Source organism: Nomascus leucogenys, chromosome 16 (genome assembly GCF_006542625.1).
Source record: "Nomascus leucogenys isolate Asia chromosome 16, Asia_NLE_v1, whole genome shotgun sequence".
Taxonomy (NCBI): Eukaryota; Metazoa; Chordata; class Mammalia; order Primates; family Hylobatidae; genus Nomascus; species Nomascus leucogenys.
In genome coordinates this window covers 11988815-12007118 of record NC_044396.1, presented here as the reverse complement: position 1 = coordinate 12007118, position 18304 = coordinate 11988815, and the positions used below count along the sequence as shown (strand labels likewise).

Genomic DNA, 18304 nt, shown 5'->3' with positions numbered 1-18304 from the left:
ATCTCCCTTCTAGTAATATTATGCCACATCTTGTATGGTCTAAGAACCTTACGATAGTTTACTTCTATTTCTCTCTTTCTAGCCTTTGTGCTAATGTTGTAGTTTATTTTACTTCTACATATATTATGTACCCTACGCTACATTGTTATTATTTTTGTTTAAGTAGTAAATTATCTTATAAAGAGATGTAAGTAACTTTTTGAAGTCATGTACTAACCAATGTGGTTACTTTTTTATTTTATTTTATTTTATTTTATTTTTGGCTGAGTACAGGGGACTTTATGATGGTACAGTACATGGCAAGGTGGGGCTCCCTAGGCCCCTCTCATTCTTCAGGGTTTCTGGCATGAAAACTGTGTCAAGGGGAGATTGTCAGTGTGGAGGTGAATGACTGTGGCAGGGACTTCCCTGCCACTGAAGGCCCCTTTCCTCCACACATGCTCTCACTGGGGCTGGTGGTCCAGGGAGTTCTTACTCCTTGAAGGCCATGTGGACTATAAGGTCTAACACCCTTTTGATGTAGCCAAATTCATTGTCATACCAGGAAATGAGCTTGACAACGTAAGTGATAATTGAGGGCATTTCACCAGCATTGAAGGGAGGAAGAGCAGGTGTCACTGTTAGAGACAGAGGAGACAACCTAGTACTCAGTGTAGCCCAGGATGCCCTTCAGGGGAGCTCTCTAATGCCTACTTTACCACCTTATTGATATCATCATATCTGGTAGGTTTCGCCATATGGCAGATCAAGTCCACGACTGATACATTGGCAGTGAGGATATGGAAGACCATGCCAGTGAGCTTCCCATTCAGCTCAGGCATGGCCTTGCCCACATCCTTGGCAGCACCAGTAGATGCAGGAATGATGTTCTGGAGAGCCCTGTGGCCCTCACACCACAGTTTCCCAGAGGGGACATCCACAGTCTTCTGGGTAGCAATGATGGCATCGACTGTGGTCATAAGTCCTCCTCTACAATGACAAAGTTGTCATGGATGACCTTGGCCAGGAGGCTAAGCAGTTGTTGGTTCAGGAGGCATTGCTAGGGATCACGAGGTTCTTTTTTCACTTCTAATGGTTAATGCCCACCAAAAACATGGGGGCATTAGCAGAGAGGTAAGAGATGATCCTTTTGGCTACCCACTCTAAGTGAGCCCCAGCCATCTCCAAGATACTGAAGACACTGGAGGATTCCACAGCATAATCAATGCCAGCATCAACCCATTTGATTTTGGTGGGATCTTGCTCCTGGAAGATGGTTATAGTATTGCCATTGATGACACACTTCCTGTTCACAGCCTTGACAGTGCCATGGAACTTGCCATGGGTGGAATTATACTGGAACATGTAGACTATGTAGTTGAGGTCAATGAAGGAGTCATTGATGGTGACAATATTTACTTTGCCAGAGTTAAAAGCTGGTGCTGCATGAGAAGTTGCAGCTGTATGTCAAACAGGAGGAGCAGAGACTAGTTGCCATTTCTGATGCTCATCATTCCTTTGCACAGGTCCATATTTCTATCTGGTATCATTTTCCTTCTGCCTGAAAGGCTTCCTTTAACATTTCTTATAGTCTGTGAGTGATATAAGCTTTCAAATTTGTATTTCTGAAAATTTATTTAATTCAACTTCAGTTTCTGTTTTGAAAGATATTTTCTCTGGTTATTGGGGTCTAGGTTGAAATTCTCTCTTTAAATACTATTAAAAATGTTGCTCGACTATCTTCTTGCTTACATTGTCATTGTTTCTAATCAGAAATCTAATCCTAATCTTTCTTCCTCTGTCTGAAAGGTGTCTTTTTTCCTCTGGCTCCTTTTAACATATTTACTTTTTGCTGGTTTTGAACAATTTGATTATGACATACCTGGGTGTAGGTTTTTTCTTTTTTCTTTTTCTTTGCTTGGATTTGGGTTTGTTGAGCTTCTTGGATCTGTGGGATTATAGTTTTCATCAAATTTGGAAAATATAGGGCCATTGTTCTTCAAATGTCTTTCCCTCCATCCTCTTTTGGTGCCCCAATTACCCATAATATTAGGCCCCTTGAAATTGTCCCACCACTCACTGATGTTCTGTTCATTTCTTTTGAGTCTTATTTCTGTTTCATTTTTTATCATTTCTATTGCTACATTATCAAATTCATTAATATTTTCTTCTGGAGGGTGGTTCCAAGATGACCGAATAGGAACAGCTCCAATCTACAGCTCCCAGCGTGAGCGACACAGAGGATGGGTGATTTCTGCATTTCCAACTGAGGTACCGGGTTTATCTCACTGGGACTTGTCAGACAGTGGGTGCAGGACAGTGGGTGCAGCCCACCGAGTGTGAACCGAAGGAAGGTGAGGCATCGACTTACCTGGGAAGCTCAAAGGGTCAGGGAATTCCCTTTCTTAGCCAAGGGAAGCTGTGACAGACGGCACCTGGAAAACTGGCTCACTCCCACCCTAATACTGTGCTTTTCCAATGGTCTTAGCAAACCGCACACCAGGAAATTATATCCCATGCCTGGCTTGGAGGGTCCCATGCCCACGGAGCCTCGCTCATTGCTAGCACAGCAGACTGAGATCAAACTGCAAGGCTGCAGTGAGGCTGGGGGAGGAGCACCCATCATTGCTGAGGCTTCAATAGGTAAACAAAGCAGCGGGTAAGCTAGAACTGGGTGGAGCCCACCGCAGCTCAAGGAGGCCTACCTGCCTCTGTAGACTCCACCTCTGGGGGCAGAGCAGAGCCAAACAAAAGGCAGCAGAAACCTCTGCAGACTTAAATGTCCCTGTCTGACAGCTTTGAAGAGAGTAGTGGTTCTCCCAGCACAGAGTTTGAGATCTGAGAATGGACAGACTGCCTCCTCAAGTGGGTACCTGAACCCTGAGTGGCCTAACTGGGAGGCAGCCCCCAGTAGGGGCAGACTGACACCTCACACAGCCAAGTACCCCTCTGAAACAAAGCTTCCAGAGGAACGATCAGGCAGCAACAATTGCTGTTCAGCAATATTCAATGTTCTGCAGCCTCCACTGCTGATACACAGGCAAACAGGGTCTGGAGTGGACCACCAGCAACAGACCTGCAGCTGGGGATCCTGACTGTTAGAAGGAAAACTAACAAACAGAAAGGACATCCACATCAAAACCCCATCTGTATGTCACCATCATCAAAGATCAAAGGTAGATAAAACCACAAAGATGGGGAAAAAACAGAGCAGAAAGCTGAAAATTCCAAAAATCAGAGCACCTCTCCCCCTCCAAGGGAACGCAGCTCCTCACCAGCAATGGAACAAAGCTGGAAGGAGAATAACTTTGACGAGTTGAGAGAAGAAGGCTTCAGATGATCAAACTTTTCTGAGCTAAAGGAGGAAGTTCGAACCCATCACAAAGAAGATAAAACCTTGAAAAAAGATTAGACGAATGGCTAAGTACAATAACCAGTGTAGGGAAGTCCTTAAAGGACCTGATGGTGGTGACAACCATGGACAAGAACTCCATGATGAATGCACAAGCTTCAGTAGCAGATTCGATCAACTGGAAGAAAGGATATCAGTGACTGAAGATCAAATGAATGAAATGAAGCAGGAAGAGAAGTTTAGAAATAAAAGAGTAAAAATAAATGAACAAAGCCTCCAAGAAATATGGGACTATGTGAAAAGAACAAATCTACGTCTGATTGGTGTACCTGAAAGTGACAGGGAGAATGGAACGAAGTTGGAAAACACTCTTCATGATATTATCCAGAATTTCCCCAACCTAGCAAGGCAGGCCAACATTTAAATTCAGGAAATACAGAGAATGCCACAAAGATACTCCTCGAGAAGAGCAACTCCAAGACACATAATTGTCAGATTTACCAAAGTTGAAATGAAGGAAAAAACGTTAAGGACAGCCAGAGAGAAAGGTTGGGTTACCCACAAAGGGAAGCCCATCAGACTAACAGCTGATCTCTTGGCAGAAACCCTACAAGCCAGAAGAGAGTGGCGGCCAATATTCAACATTCTTAAAGAAAAGAATTTTCAACCCAGAATTTCATATCCAGCCAAACTAAGCTTCATAAGTGAAGGAGAAATAAAATCCTTTACAGACAAGCAAATGCCGAGAGATTTTGTCACCACCAGGCCTGACCTACAAGAGCTCCTGAGGGAAGCAGTAAACATGGAAATGAAAAACTGGTACCAGCCACTGCAAAAACATGCCAAATTATAAAGACCATCGATGCTAGGAAGAAACTGCATCAATTAATGAGAAAAATAACCAACTAACATCATAATGATAGGATCAAATTCACATATAACAATATTAACCTTAAGTGTAAATGGGCTAGATGCTCCAATTAAAAGACACAGACTGGCCGATTGGATAAAGAGTCAAGACCCATCAGTGTGCTGTATTCAGGAGGCCCATCTCACATGCAGAGACACATATAGGCTCAAAATAAAGGGATGGAGGAAGATCTATCAAGCAAATGGAAAACAAAAAAAAGGCAGGGGTTGCAATCCTAGTCTCTGATAAAACAGACTTTAAACCAAGAAAGATCAAAAGAGACAAAGAAGGCCATTACATAATGGTAAAGGGATCAATTCAACAAGAAGAGCTAACTATCCTAAATATATATGCACCCAATACAGGAGCACTCAGATTGATAAAGCAAGTCCTTAGAGACCTACAAAGAGACTTAGACTCTCGCACAATAATAATGGGATACTTTAACACCCCACTCTCAACATTAGACAGATCAATGAGACAGAAAGTTAACAAGGATATCCAGGAATTGAACTCAGCTCTGCACAAAGTGGACCTAATAGACATGTACAGAACTCTCCACCCCAAATCAACAGAATATACATTCTTCTCAGCACCACATCACACTTATTCCAAAATTGACCACATAGTTGGAAGTAAAGCTCTCCTCAGCAAATGTAAAAGAACAGAAATTATAACAAACTGTCTCTCAGACCACAGTGCAATCAAACTAGAACTCAGGATTAAGAAACTCACTCAAAACCACTCAACTACATGGAAACTGAACAACCTGTTCCTGAATGATGACTGGGTACATAACGAGAAATGAAGGCAGAAATAAAGATGTTCTTTGAAACCAGTGAGAACAAAGACACAACATACCAGAATCTCTGGGACACATTTAAAGCAGTGTGTAGAGGGAAATTTATAGCACTAAATGCCCACAAGAGAAAGCAGGAAAGATCTAAAATTGATGCCATAACATCACATTTAAAAGAACTAGAAAAGCCAGAGCAAACACATTCAAAAGCTAGCAGAAGACAAGAAATAACTAAAATCAGAGCAGAACTGAAGGAGATAGAGACACAAAAAACCCTTCAAAAAATCAATGAATCCAGGAGCCGGTTTTTTGAAAAGATCAACAAAATTGATAGACCACTAGCAAGACTAACAAAGAAGAAAAGAGAGAAGAATCAAATAGATGCAATAAAAAATGATAAAGGGGATATCACCACCAATCCCACAGAAATACAATCTACCATCAGAGAATACTACAAACACCTCTATGCAAATAAACTAGAAAATCTAGAAGAAATTGATAAATTCCTGGACACATACACACTCCCAAGACTAAACCAGGAAGAAGTTGAATCCCTTAATAGACCAATAACAGGCTCTAAAATTGAGGCAATAATTAATAGCCTACCAACCAAAAGAAGTCCGGGACCAGACGGATTCACAGTCGAATTCTACTAGAGGTACAAGGAGGAGCTGGTACCATTCCTTCTGAAATTATTCCAATCAATATAAAAAGAGGATATCCTGCTAACTCATTTTATGAGGCCAGTATCATCCTGATACCAAAGCCTGGCAGAGACACACACACAAAAAAGAAAATTTTAGACCAATATCCCTGATGAACATCAATGCAAAAATCCTCAATAAAATACTTGCAAACCGAATCCAGCAGCACATCAAAAAGCTTATCCACCATGATCAAGTGGGCTTCATCCCCGGGATGCAAGGCTGGTTCAACATACGTAAATCAATAAACGTAATCCAGCATATAAACAGAACCAAAGACAAAAACCGCATGGTTATCTCAATAGATGCAGAAAAGGCCTTTGACAAAATTCAATGGCCCTTCATGCTAAAAACTCTCAATAAATTAGGTATTGATGGGACGTATCTCAAAATAATAAGAGCTTTCTATGACAAACCCACAGCCAATATCATACTGAATGGGCAATAACTGGAAGTTTTCCCTTTGAAAATGGGCACAAGACAGGGATGCCCTCTCTCACCACTCCTATTCAACATAGTGTTGGAAGTTCTGGCCAGGGCAATCAGGCAGGAGAAAGAAATAAAGCGTATTCAATTAGGAAAAGAGGAAGTCAAATTGTCCCTGTTTGCAGATGACATGATTGTAATTTAGAAAACCCCATCGTCTCAGCCCAAAATCTCCTTAAGCTGATAAGCAACTTCAGCAAAGTCTTAGGATACAAAATCAGTGTGCAAAAATCACAAGCATTCTTATACACCAATAACAGACAAACAGAGAGCCAAATCATGAGTGAAGTCCCATTCAAAATTGCTTCAAAGAGAATAAAATACCTAGGAATCCAAGTTACAAGGGATGTGAAGGACCTCTTCAAGGAGAACTACAAACCACTGCTCAATGAAATCAAAGAGGACACAAACAAATGGAAGAACATTCCATGCTCATGGATAGGAAGAATCAATATCATGAAAATGGCCATACTACCAGGGTAATTTATAGATTCAATGCCATCCCCATCAAGCTACCAATGACTTTCTTCACAGAATTGGAAAAAACTAAAGTTCATATGGAACCAAAAAGGAGCCCACATTGCCAAGACCTCCTAAGCCAAAAGAATTTCTGGAGGCATCATGCTACCTGACTTCAAACTATACTACAAGGCTACAGTAACCAAAACAGCATGGTACTGGTACCAAAATAGAGATATAGACCAATGCAACAGAACAGAGCCCTCAGAAATAATACCACATATCTACAACCATCTAATCTTTGACAAACCTGACAAAAACAAGAAATAAGGAAAGATTCCCTATTTAATAAATGGTGCTGGGAAAACTGGCTAGCCATATGTAGAAAGCTGAAACTGGATCCCTTCCCTACACCTTATACAAAAATTAATTCAAGATGGATTAAAGACTTAAATGTTAGACTTAAAACCATAAAAACCCTAGAAGAAAACCTAGGCAATACCACTCAGGACATAGGCACGGGCAAGGACTTCATGTCTAAAACACCAAAAGCAATGGCAACAAAAGCCAAAATTGACAAATGGGATCTAATTAAACTAAAGAGCTTCTGCACAGCAAAAGAAACTACCTTCAGAGTGAACAGGCAACCTACAGAATGGGAGAAAATTTTCGCAATCTACTCATCTGACAAAGGGCTAATATCCAGAATCTACAAAGAACTCAAACAAATTTACAAGAAAAAAACAAACAACCCTATCAAAAAGTGGGCAAAGGATATGAACAGACACTTCTCAAAAGAAGACATTTATGCAGCCAAGAGACACATGAAAAATTGCTCATCATCACTGGCCATCAGAGAAATACAAATCAAAACCACAATGAGATAGTATCTCACACCAGTTAGAAAGGTGATCATTAAAAGTTAGGAAACAACAGGTGCTGGAGAGGATGTGGAGAAATAGGAACACTTTTACACTATTGGTGGGACTGTAAACTAGTTCAACCATTGTGGAAGACAGTGTGGCAATTCCTCAAGGATCTAGAACCAGAAATACCATTTGACCCAGCCATCCCATTACTGGGTATATACCCAAAGATCATAAATCATGCTGCTATAAAGACACATGCACACGTACGTTTATTGCGGCACTATTCACAATAGCAAAGACTTGGAACCAACCCAAATGTCCAACAAAGATAGACTGGATTAAGAAAGTGTGGCACATGTTCACCATGGAATACTATGCAGCCATAAAAAAGGATGAGTTCATGTCCTTTGTAGGGACGTGGATGAAGCTGGAAACCATCATTCTCAGCAAACTATCGCAAGGACAAAAAACCAAACACCACATGTTCTCACTCAGAGGTGGGAATTGAACAATGAGAACACTTGCACACAGGAAGGGGAACATCTCACACCAGGGCCTGTTGTGGGGTAGGGGGATGTGGGAGGGAAAGCATTAGGAGATATACCAATATAAATGACGAGTTAATGGGTGCAGCACAACAACATGGCACATGTATACATATGTAACAAACCTGCACGTTGTGCACATGCACCCTAGAACTTAAAGTATAATTAAAATATATATATATATATTTTTCTTCTGCAATGTCTAATATGTTGGTAATCCTACCAAGTGGGATTTTGATCCCAAACATCATGGTTTTGATCTTTAGACTGTGTGGAATACAGTTGTAGCCATTGTTTTAATGTCTTTGCTTGATAATTCTAACGATTGTGTCAGTTCTGCATCAATTTTAATTGATTGTGTTTTTTTCTCCTCAGTATGTGTTGCATTTTCCTTCTTTTTTGTATATCTAGTCAGTTTTGCTTAAATGCTAGACATGATCAATTTTACCTTTTTGGATGCTGGATATTTTTATATCTCTATAAATATTCTTAAACTATATTCTAGAAATCACCTAAAAATAGTTTGATTTCTTGGGGTGTTGCTATTAATATTTGATAAGTTAGATCAGAACAGCATTTGATTTAGGGATAATTATTTTCCACTCATAAGGAGAGATCCTTCTGATACTCTTCCTAGAGACATTTGCCAGTCTGGATGGTAGAAATAGAAACTATTCCCAAATATATGTGAGCTCAAGGTACTGTTACCTCTAATTCTTTTATATGGTTCTTTCCCCAACTTCTGCAGGATACTGGTCAGTAATTTACTGAATACTTGAGGGAGCCCTTCTGCAGTTCTCTAGAGTTATCTCTGTCTTCTCTCTAGTACTCTGCCCTGTGAGCTCCAGTTGTTTTGATCTCTCCTGACTATCAGCTTAATCTCCTTAACCCTTAGTTTAATCTCCCTAAATTCAGTTCCATGGCCGGAAAACTCTCTGAACACAGTAAGCTGAGGCATACTTAATTGTTCCCCATCTCTTGGGGATCATTGATTTTTTGTTTCCTAGTATCTGATGTCTTGAAAGCATTGGTTTTCAGTTGTTTTGGGTAGGAGGATAAATTCAATCCCTGTTATGACATCTTATATGGAGGCAGAAGTCCCTCCATTGTCTTTTAGTATTTAATGTTGAGACATCCAAAGCTTTTCTCATTTTTGTTTCTTCATATATAATCAGTTTTAGGGGCTCTTCTGTTTATTACTGGTATTCTGGAAATTCTTGAAATTTCATGATGTGTGTCTATTTTTTTCATTGTACTTGGTTCTCAGTGAGCCTTCTCAGTTTTAAGATTTTGAGATTTTTGAGGGTTATATCTTTTTAAGTATTTTCTTCCTTTGATTTTTTTCTATCTTTTCTTCTGATCTTATGATCAGTTGCATGGTGGACCTATGTGTCATTTTTTCATTTGTTTTTGTTTTTACCCTTTTTTCCTCCAGAAATTGTCTTTACTTTATCTCCCATCTGAGTGATCTCCCTAAGGGATTTTTCAAGGTTTATATAATTTCCTACATTATCGTTGTTTTCTTTGGGTTTCTCTTTTGATTTATTTTTTCATGTTAGACACTTTTCTCCAATGACTATGTTTTGAATAAGGAAATGTCTAAGCGAGCCTGAATCATGTGGCAATTCCAAATAGTAAAGAAGCTATCAATGATTACTAATGTCACGTCAGAAGCGTTCAGTAGCCGAACCCACTGACCAAAAGCATAATTTAAGCTTCAATAAATATAATAATACTAATGCGTTGGATAGAACAAAGTAAATATTTTCAAATCTATGGGTTCATGAAAACTGTGAAGCAAAACAAAACCTAATTGGTCATCACTGGAGGATATTAGTGAGCCAATTCATTATTTAGAAAATTGCAAAGAGGAAGAAACAAGTACTAATTGTACCTTTCCTATATGTAAGCAAATGTCAAATGAGAGGAATTTCCTTTTTATAGAAACATCCAACTAATAAATGGAAGACGAATAGAATTAGAATATCAATATTTTGCATCGCCTAATAATGGGTGAGCATCAACAACTGCAAACATCAGACAAAAAGAGAGAGCCAGATATTATATGTCACCAAATAAAAGAACACAGCATCACCTGAAAATATTTCTTCCCTCAAAATTTCAACCTCAATCTGATCTGGCCTTTAGATCTAATTTACAGGAAATGCAGAGAATGAAGATGTTAAACTATTCCACACAGATGTAACCAATAAATCTTACCATGCTGTCCTGCAGGGAAACGCTGGTTTCATTAACAAATTGAAAACAAGAAAAGAGAAAAAGACGGAGAGAGCCCCTATAGATGAAAAGAGCTTAAAAGACATTCCAACTAATTTCAAGGGACAAATCTAAGTTGAAGCCTGTTTCAAACAAATTATAAAACAAAATTATGATATTTATAAGACAATTTGGGAAAATTTGAACACTGTGTATTGGATGATATTAACAAATCATTGTTATTTATTTTGGTTCTGATAATAGTAGTGTGGTTATTTTTCTAAAGAGCCAGTCTGTTTTTTTCTTACTTTAGTAATTGTCTATTCATTTTAAGTAGATTAGGAAGCAATAACCTGTAAAATAAACCCTGTTTTTCAAGCAGCATTGCTTTGAGAGATGCCCCTGTTTAAAAAGCAAAGCAATTAGGGGGAAGTCTCACAGAAATAATAGTAGAACTGGCATGAAGGTATGGCACACATTTGTGTCGATGTCATGCCAATTCCTGACATTTGGAAAGTTCACGGCAGAATTACATTTAGTCATCACGACAACCATAGGAGCCGCTTACTTTGCACCCACTATAAAATGGAAACTGAGGGTTAGCGATTGAAACGACCTGTCTGGGTCACACGACTGCTAGTGGTCAGTGACAAAGTTGGGATTCTATTCTGGCCAACCACCCTTCCACCCCTATCTCATTTGTCTAATATATAGACCCTGGAGTTACCAGAATATCTTCGGAGAAGTGAAAAATTCTTTCGGTCCACTTCCTACTGGCTGTGGTCATTCACCAGATCCCTATTCCCCTCTGATGGGGCTGGTCTGTTGCAGAGAGCACTCAGGAAATCTGCCACGCCCTCAGCCTGGGCCTCCAACCTGGCCTCCAGCTCTGGCGTGCAGGCAAGAGGGAAGCAGCTGCATTCAGGTTCCACGGCAGAAAGGCAAGATGGGTCGGGCTGGGTCTCTGCTGCTTTTCCTTCCCCAGTCTCTGGCCTGCAGTCTGCATTCCAGGAAAGCAGTACAGAAAAAGCAATGGGGATGGTGCAGGGGGATGGGATGCTGTGTGAGTACAGGCTAAGAGCCAGACATTTTTAGGAAAACATGAAATAAAACCTAACATGTCTAAGGGTGAAATGATACAATGCCTGGTACTTTCTTCAAAATAATACAGGTGGGATAAATTGGGTAAAAGTAGAGATGATCTGAGATTGGCCATGAATTGCTAAGCATTGACGCTGAGCAATGGCTGTGTGAGGGTTTATTATACTCTTCTCTCTACTTTTATATGTTTGAAATTTTCTATAACAAAAGACTTTTAACTAAACTGTTTAGAAATTCTGGGAGCAAGCAAGACTTGTGTGTTGGTAGTCTCCACTCTAGTGAAATGGGTCAGCAGCACGCCAGCTAGATTTGAGGAACTCCCAGTTACCAGTAGGTGAAAGTATTTTCTCTGGAGTTTCTCCAGAGAGAAGTTTTCCAGTTTCCTTCCTAAGGTTTGCATGCTTGGATTTTTATGTTTTCAGAGATTAAAAGAGGGACACATCCTACGGGTCCTATGTTTCATTAGGGTGGTTTTGACTTACTCTTCTGCTTCAGCTCAACACCTTCCCTGCCCCCCTCTCCATCTGATATCCTTGAATGATTCCAAAGAATACATTGTCAGTATTATTCATAGAATAGAATCCCCTGCTCACACAGCATCAGGGGGGACATCCTGGGATCCAATAGTTCCTTTTACAAAATTTCAGTTCGATAAGTTCCCTGTGTTCAGTCCCACACTTCATGCTCACCTTTAGGGTTTGTTGGTGACTCTAAATTCTTAAGTACTATAGAAGGAAGTTTGCAGGAGAGAATGAATTTTTCTGTCATCAATGTCATTCTTGGTCCCTCATTAGCATCCCTCTTAATAAGTAATTTAGGTTAAAACTTCCTCTATTCTACTATGTCAGGTACAACTCCTGGTTCTGTTTTCCATCTTCTAAAAATTTGTTCAAATCTCTTATCTTTATCCTTTAATATTTCTTTCTTCTTTTTGGGGCCCCAAGAGGTAAAGGGAGAAGAAAAAAAACACGCGAAATCAACACATCAATTTAACTAGAAGACCAGCTAAGACTGATTTAAAATAAAAGCTGCTTCATGGGAGAGACTGTTTAACTTGTTTACCATCACACCTAACACAGTGTCATGTGCAGAAGTAATTCTGAATAATGCTTATGACAGTCACAAATTTTTTTTATTTGTGATGTGTGGCAGGAGGTCAAAGGCACAAGAGCAGAGGAAAACTCTTCTGCTTTACAAAGAAAACAGGAAAATGTCCAGAGCTCAGAAATTGATCGGTGATGTATGTGCCATTATTCTTTTCAAAGCTACATTTGAAATATTTTTGGCTTTAACTTTCCTTCCCTTATACCAATCATTTTAGTTGTTAAGTTTGTTTAGAAAGTAATTTTTAAAAGATTACACTGATAACCCCAAGCCAGTTTGAGGCAGGCTAAGTCTGCAGATGTGGAACACTTAAAATGTCCATTAGTACTCCTCTTTTGTCACTTACCACCCAGGGGGTCACGCCTTTGGTCTGAAAGTTGTTTATAAACTGGTAGCTTTATTTTTAAAACAGAATGGAAGGGCTGAGGTGGAGATAGGCAGAAGATTGTATGATTAAAGTTTTGAGATCCGTACACATTATGAACAAGCCCTGGGTTTGTCAGTATTTTATAACTCAACCATTAACCACTAATCTGTTGGAACCTGATGCAAAAAGTCTCAATCTCTTTCTAAAACCATAAGGTACTGTTGGGAAGCCAATTCTTTCTACATAATCCCTCAACAAAAGGAGATAATAATAACTTCTATTTAGATGACATAATTTCATGAAGCTTATGATTATCTATTTCACAATTATTTTGGCATTGTAGAAACCTACTGTGATGTTTTCCACGTTTTGGAAATGTGGTTAAAGAGACTAAATTGGCCTAATTCAACCAGGCTTCAAAAAGTCACACCATCTTTTTTATTTTTTTTTTTTTGAGACTGAGTCACGCCTGTTACCCAGGCTGGAGTGCATGGGCGCGATCTTGGCTCACTTCCGCTTGGCAACTCCTGCTTCCTGGGTTCAAGCAATTCTCCCACCTCAGCCTCCCAAGTAGCTGTGACCACAAGTGCATACCACCACACCCGGATAATTTTTGTATTTTTAGTAGAGATGGGGTTTCACCATGTTGGCCAGGCTGGTCTCCCCACCTCAAGTGATCCCAAAGTGCTGGGATTACAGGCATGAGCCACTGCACCCAGCCTCACACCATCTTTTAGATAATACTTCCCTCATGGCTATAGTGATTTGTTTTCCCTCCAAGATTTTCATTTGTGTCACCTCTTCACTTTTACTTAGGTATTATTATAATGTAGTAACAGGTTCTTCTAGAGGATCAAATATTTTGCTTACGCATAATGGAGGGAGAACATTCAATCTTACCCAAGTTGTCTCTATGATTATATATATTAAAAAACAAAAAAAAAGAAAAAGAAAAACCTTCCAGTTCTTCTTGCTGAGTTATGTTCAAGAGCAATGTAGAGGAGGTCTCGAATGACTTGCCTGGAGTTCAAACAACCTTAAACTTCCTATTACCCTTCCCTGCCTTCCTTCTGTTGACTAAATTTTCTACTAGTAAATAGAAAACTAAATTTTAAAAACGTATTGTTGTGGCCTGCATTAGTTGTTTGCTGCTGTAACAAATTACAACAAATTTAGTGGCTTAAAATAATACAAATTTATTATCTTAAATCCTGGAAGTCAGAAGTGAAAAATGGGTCTCTCTGGGCTAAACCCAAGGTGTTGGCAGGGCTGCATTCTTTCTGGACACTCAAGGGAAAAATCTGTTTCCTTGCCTTTTCCAGCTTCTAGAGGCTGTCCATATTCTGTGCTTTGTGGCTCTATCCTCCATCTTGAAAGCCAGCAACCTTGGGCTGAGTCCTTCTCCCACGGCCATCTCTCTGCTTCTCATGCTTCTGCTTCTATCTTCCATTTATAAAGACTCTTGTGGCCAGGCGTGGAGGGCATGGTGGCTCACACCTGTAATCCCAGCACTTTGGGAGGCCAAGATGGGTGGATCACTTGAGGTCAGGAGTTTGAGACCAGCCTGGCCAACATGGCAAAACCCCATCTCTACTAAAAATACAAAAAAGCTGGGCGTGGTGGCGGATGCCTGTAATCCCAGCTACTCGGGAGGCTGAGGCAGGATAATTTCTTGAACCAGGGAAGTGGACGCTGCAGTGGGCCGAGATCATGCTACTGCATTCCAGCCTGGGGAACAGAGCAAAATGGATCTCAAAAAAGAAATAACAAGGCAGGTGATTGGCAAGCTCAATTCCGCTTTGTAATGTAACGTAACATTCACAGGTTCTGGGGATTAGGATGTGGATATGATGGTGGGTGGGAAACTGGGGGTATTATTCTGCCTACTATATGGTCCTAGTAGGCTTGTAGCAAATAAAGATGTCATTTCTCCCCTTCCCTTGGAAGTAATTTGCTTGGTTGCTGTGGGAAGGATATCTAAATATTTTACATTAATTTTTAGACCATCCATGAAGTAGGGGGTTGTATTGAAAGAATGAAGGTTATGCATTAGCATACATCAGAAACGTTTGTGTATGAGAAAGTGTGAGCATGCATGCATACAGAAAGTCATCAAGAGATCAAGTTCATTTGTGTGACTCACTCCACAACTGTGGGCCATGGCTCAGCCTCTCCACGTCCGTTTTGGAGTGTCATTGTACTTGCCCTCACTTTTGCCACACACAAAATAAATTTAATTTAATTTGAATATTGCCTTTCCAAATGTAGACTTCAAGGGGATTGGTAATATGACTGCAAATGCTTTTTGTTGTGACAGAAAAGCTAACCCAAATCTGCTTAAACAGTAAGGGGAAATTTTTATCTTAGAAAATGTGCAGAGTAGGTCAGTTTTAAAAAGTAGATTAGTAATCATAGTCCCAGCTCTGTTTTGCCATGATTTTGCTGGTTCTGCTCCCCATCAGATAGCACCTCAATTCTCAGGTAGAGTTGCCTCATCATGACAAAAATGATTACAAGGCTGGGTACAGTGGCTCAGGCTTGTAATCCCAGCACATTGGAAAGTGGAGGTGGGTGAATCTCCTGAGCCCAGGAGTTCAAGGTCAGCCTGGGAAACATGGTAAGACCACATCTCTACAAAAAAATACAAAAATTGGCTGGGCATGGTGGCAGGTGCCCATAGTCCCAGCTACTTGGGAGGCTGAGGTGGGAGGATCACTTGAGCCCAGGGAGGTGGAGGCTGCAATGAGCTGAGATCATGCCACTAAACTCCAGCCTGGGCAACAGAGTGAGATCCTGTCTCAAAAAACCAAAAACAAAAAGTGACTGTAGCACTGCAAGCCCTTTTGTGTGTGTGTGTGGTAAGAACACTTAGTCTACCCTCTTCACAATTTTTTAGTGCACATTACACTATTGTTAACTATGGGTGCTATACTGTATAGCAGTTCTCTAGAACTTCTCACCTTGCTTAACTGAAACTGTGTACCAATTGAACAGCTTCCTTTTTCCCCTCCCCACAGCCTCTGGTAACCACCATTCTATTCTCTGCTTCTATGAGTTTGAATAAGTACATATGCTCCTCAGTTTACTATGGGGAAACATCCTGATAATCCCATCATAAGTTGAAACATCATAAGTCAAAAGTGCATTTAATACATGTAACCTACTGAACACTATACCTTACCCTAGCCTGCCATGAACATGCTCGGAACACCTACATTGGCCTACAGTTGGGCAACACCATCTAACACAAAGCCTATTTTATAATAAAATGTCAAATATCTCATGTAAGTTATTGGATACTGTACTGAAAATGAAAAACAGAATGGTTATATGGGTACTCGAGGTACAGTTTCTAATGAATGCTTATTACTTTCACACCATCATAAAGTCAAGAAATCATTACATTGAACCATCATAAGTTGGGGACCGTCTGTAGTTACCATTGCCATTCACAGTTTACAGATGAGGACACTAAGGCTTAGGCAATTAAAGTGACTTGCCCAATAACTCAAAAACTAATAATACATGGAAGCACTGGGACTTAAACCCAAGTCCCCCTATCTTCAAAATTCAAGTCTTCTATTCTGTGCATACCAAAGAAGTTTGAACCCAACTCTGAACTACATATAATCAAGTTCTGGAAGTTATTTGTGAGTGGTCCTTTCTGAGCTTTATTTGCTTATTCATTGAGATTTTGTCAGTCATTTTCCTTGTTTATTTCATTAAGTCCTGATCTTAGTTCGTGCACCATAAGACTTACCTCTTGATTTGGAAAGTGAACTCCAAGTCATGGTTATTGGAATTCTGATTAACTGGGGTTTAACTGTACAAATCCACAATAGCACAGCTTTTTTGCATGCAAACAATATCAGCAGCTTGCAGATGGGGCCTTGGGCAGGCTGAGCATTTGAAGCAGAATTAGCCATTTGCTACACCTTCATGAGAACCACAGTTCCTGCAGGAGGTGGAAAGTAAATACGCTCAACCTAATTCTGTTTTATTGCATGGTTTTCATGGGTCACCTGATGTGTCTATCAAAGGAGTGGAAGGTAGTTTCCTCAAGAATCTATGAGCCACAATCACCCACAACCACCTCTCAGTGACAGTCACTTGTGTGAATGAGCTGGGACCCAGGCTCTGGGTCATTCCACTGATATGGCTTGAGAAGCACACAAAATCCTGTCTTTCATTCTTCTGCCAGGACTCCTGGCCCACAGTCAGAATATGGCCTTCTCTGCACTGCAGCCACTGCACTTTCATTGATGATAACAAGGGCTATCCCTCACAGGGTTCCTTTCATTTGCAGGTACTGGCCTAGGTGCTTTGCATACATTCTCTTATCCCCACAACAATACCCTGAAAGAGAGGTATTATTGCCCCCATTTTGTAGATGAACAAGCTGAAGCTCAGAAAATTGAAATAACTTTCACTAATTCAGTCCACGAGTACTTATGACTCTGCTAGGCGTTTTGCCAGACTCTCAGGATACAGAGATAAAGCACCACCACCCTCAAGGTGCTTGAGGTCTGATGAGAGTTCCAGACACAGAAACAGATAAATGTGTCACAGGAAATTAAATGATAGAACTACGAACAGGGTATTGTAGGAGCAGAGGGGAAGTGCAAGGAAGGCGGGGAGAAGAAAGTTCAGAGGAGGCTTCCTGGAGGAGGTGACACACGAACAGAGTCTTCAAGTCTACATAGGACTCAGGTACAGAGATTGAGGGGAGGAAAAGCAATTCCTGGGAGAGAGCAACGTAAGTAGAGCCAAAAAGACATGAAGCAACTTGATGTGGGAAGGAACCCAGGGGAGTTTAATGAAGCTGCCACCTACAGGGAGAGAAGACAAAGGTGGGAGCTATGGCTGGAGGTGCAAATATAAGTCAGATTTAGGTGGACTTCATATCCTGTGGTAGGGATATTTCATCTTCTCCTGGGGTTTTAAAGCATTTTGAACACAGTGTTGACCAGAATACAATGTATCAAATAAAGAAACCTTCATCTCCTAGAAGTTAGATCTCATGGCAAATGTTCTCACCCCAAGGAAAAATAGAGAAATCTTAGGACTATATCCTTTATACTTTCTGACTCCCTCGAATTTGCAGGGAACCTAAGGGAGAACTTGATTTGGGGGTCTGTTCACAAGTCAGCATGTCCCTTTTGTGAAATAGTCTTCATGCTTGATTTCTTGTGTTTGCTGAGAAGCTTGAGTAGAGGGTTGTCCTGGGTCTTGCCAGCACTTCTCGGTTTTACTTTTTGTTGCTACAACATTTGCCTCTTTGTACAGCCCCCAAAGAAACCCTAACAGGCACCCAGGCAACATGAGTCCCAAGAAATACACCCAGTTTGATACCTACATTCTTCAAAGAGAAAATAGCTGAAATAAAATGAATCAGAAAAGGCAAGGCCCCAG

At 40.4% G+C, this 18304-nt stretch overlaps 1 pseudogene; it reads right to left on the bottom strand.

Annotated features, from left to right (window-relative positions):
- Positions 1-471: 471 nt before the first annotated feature.
- LOC115830702 overlaps positions 472-18304 on the bottom strand; it is a 54712-nt pseudogene continuing 36879 nt past the window's right edge.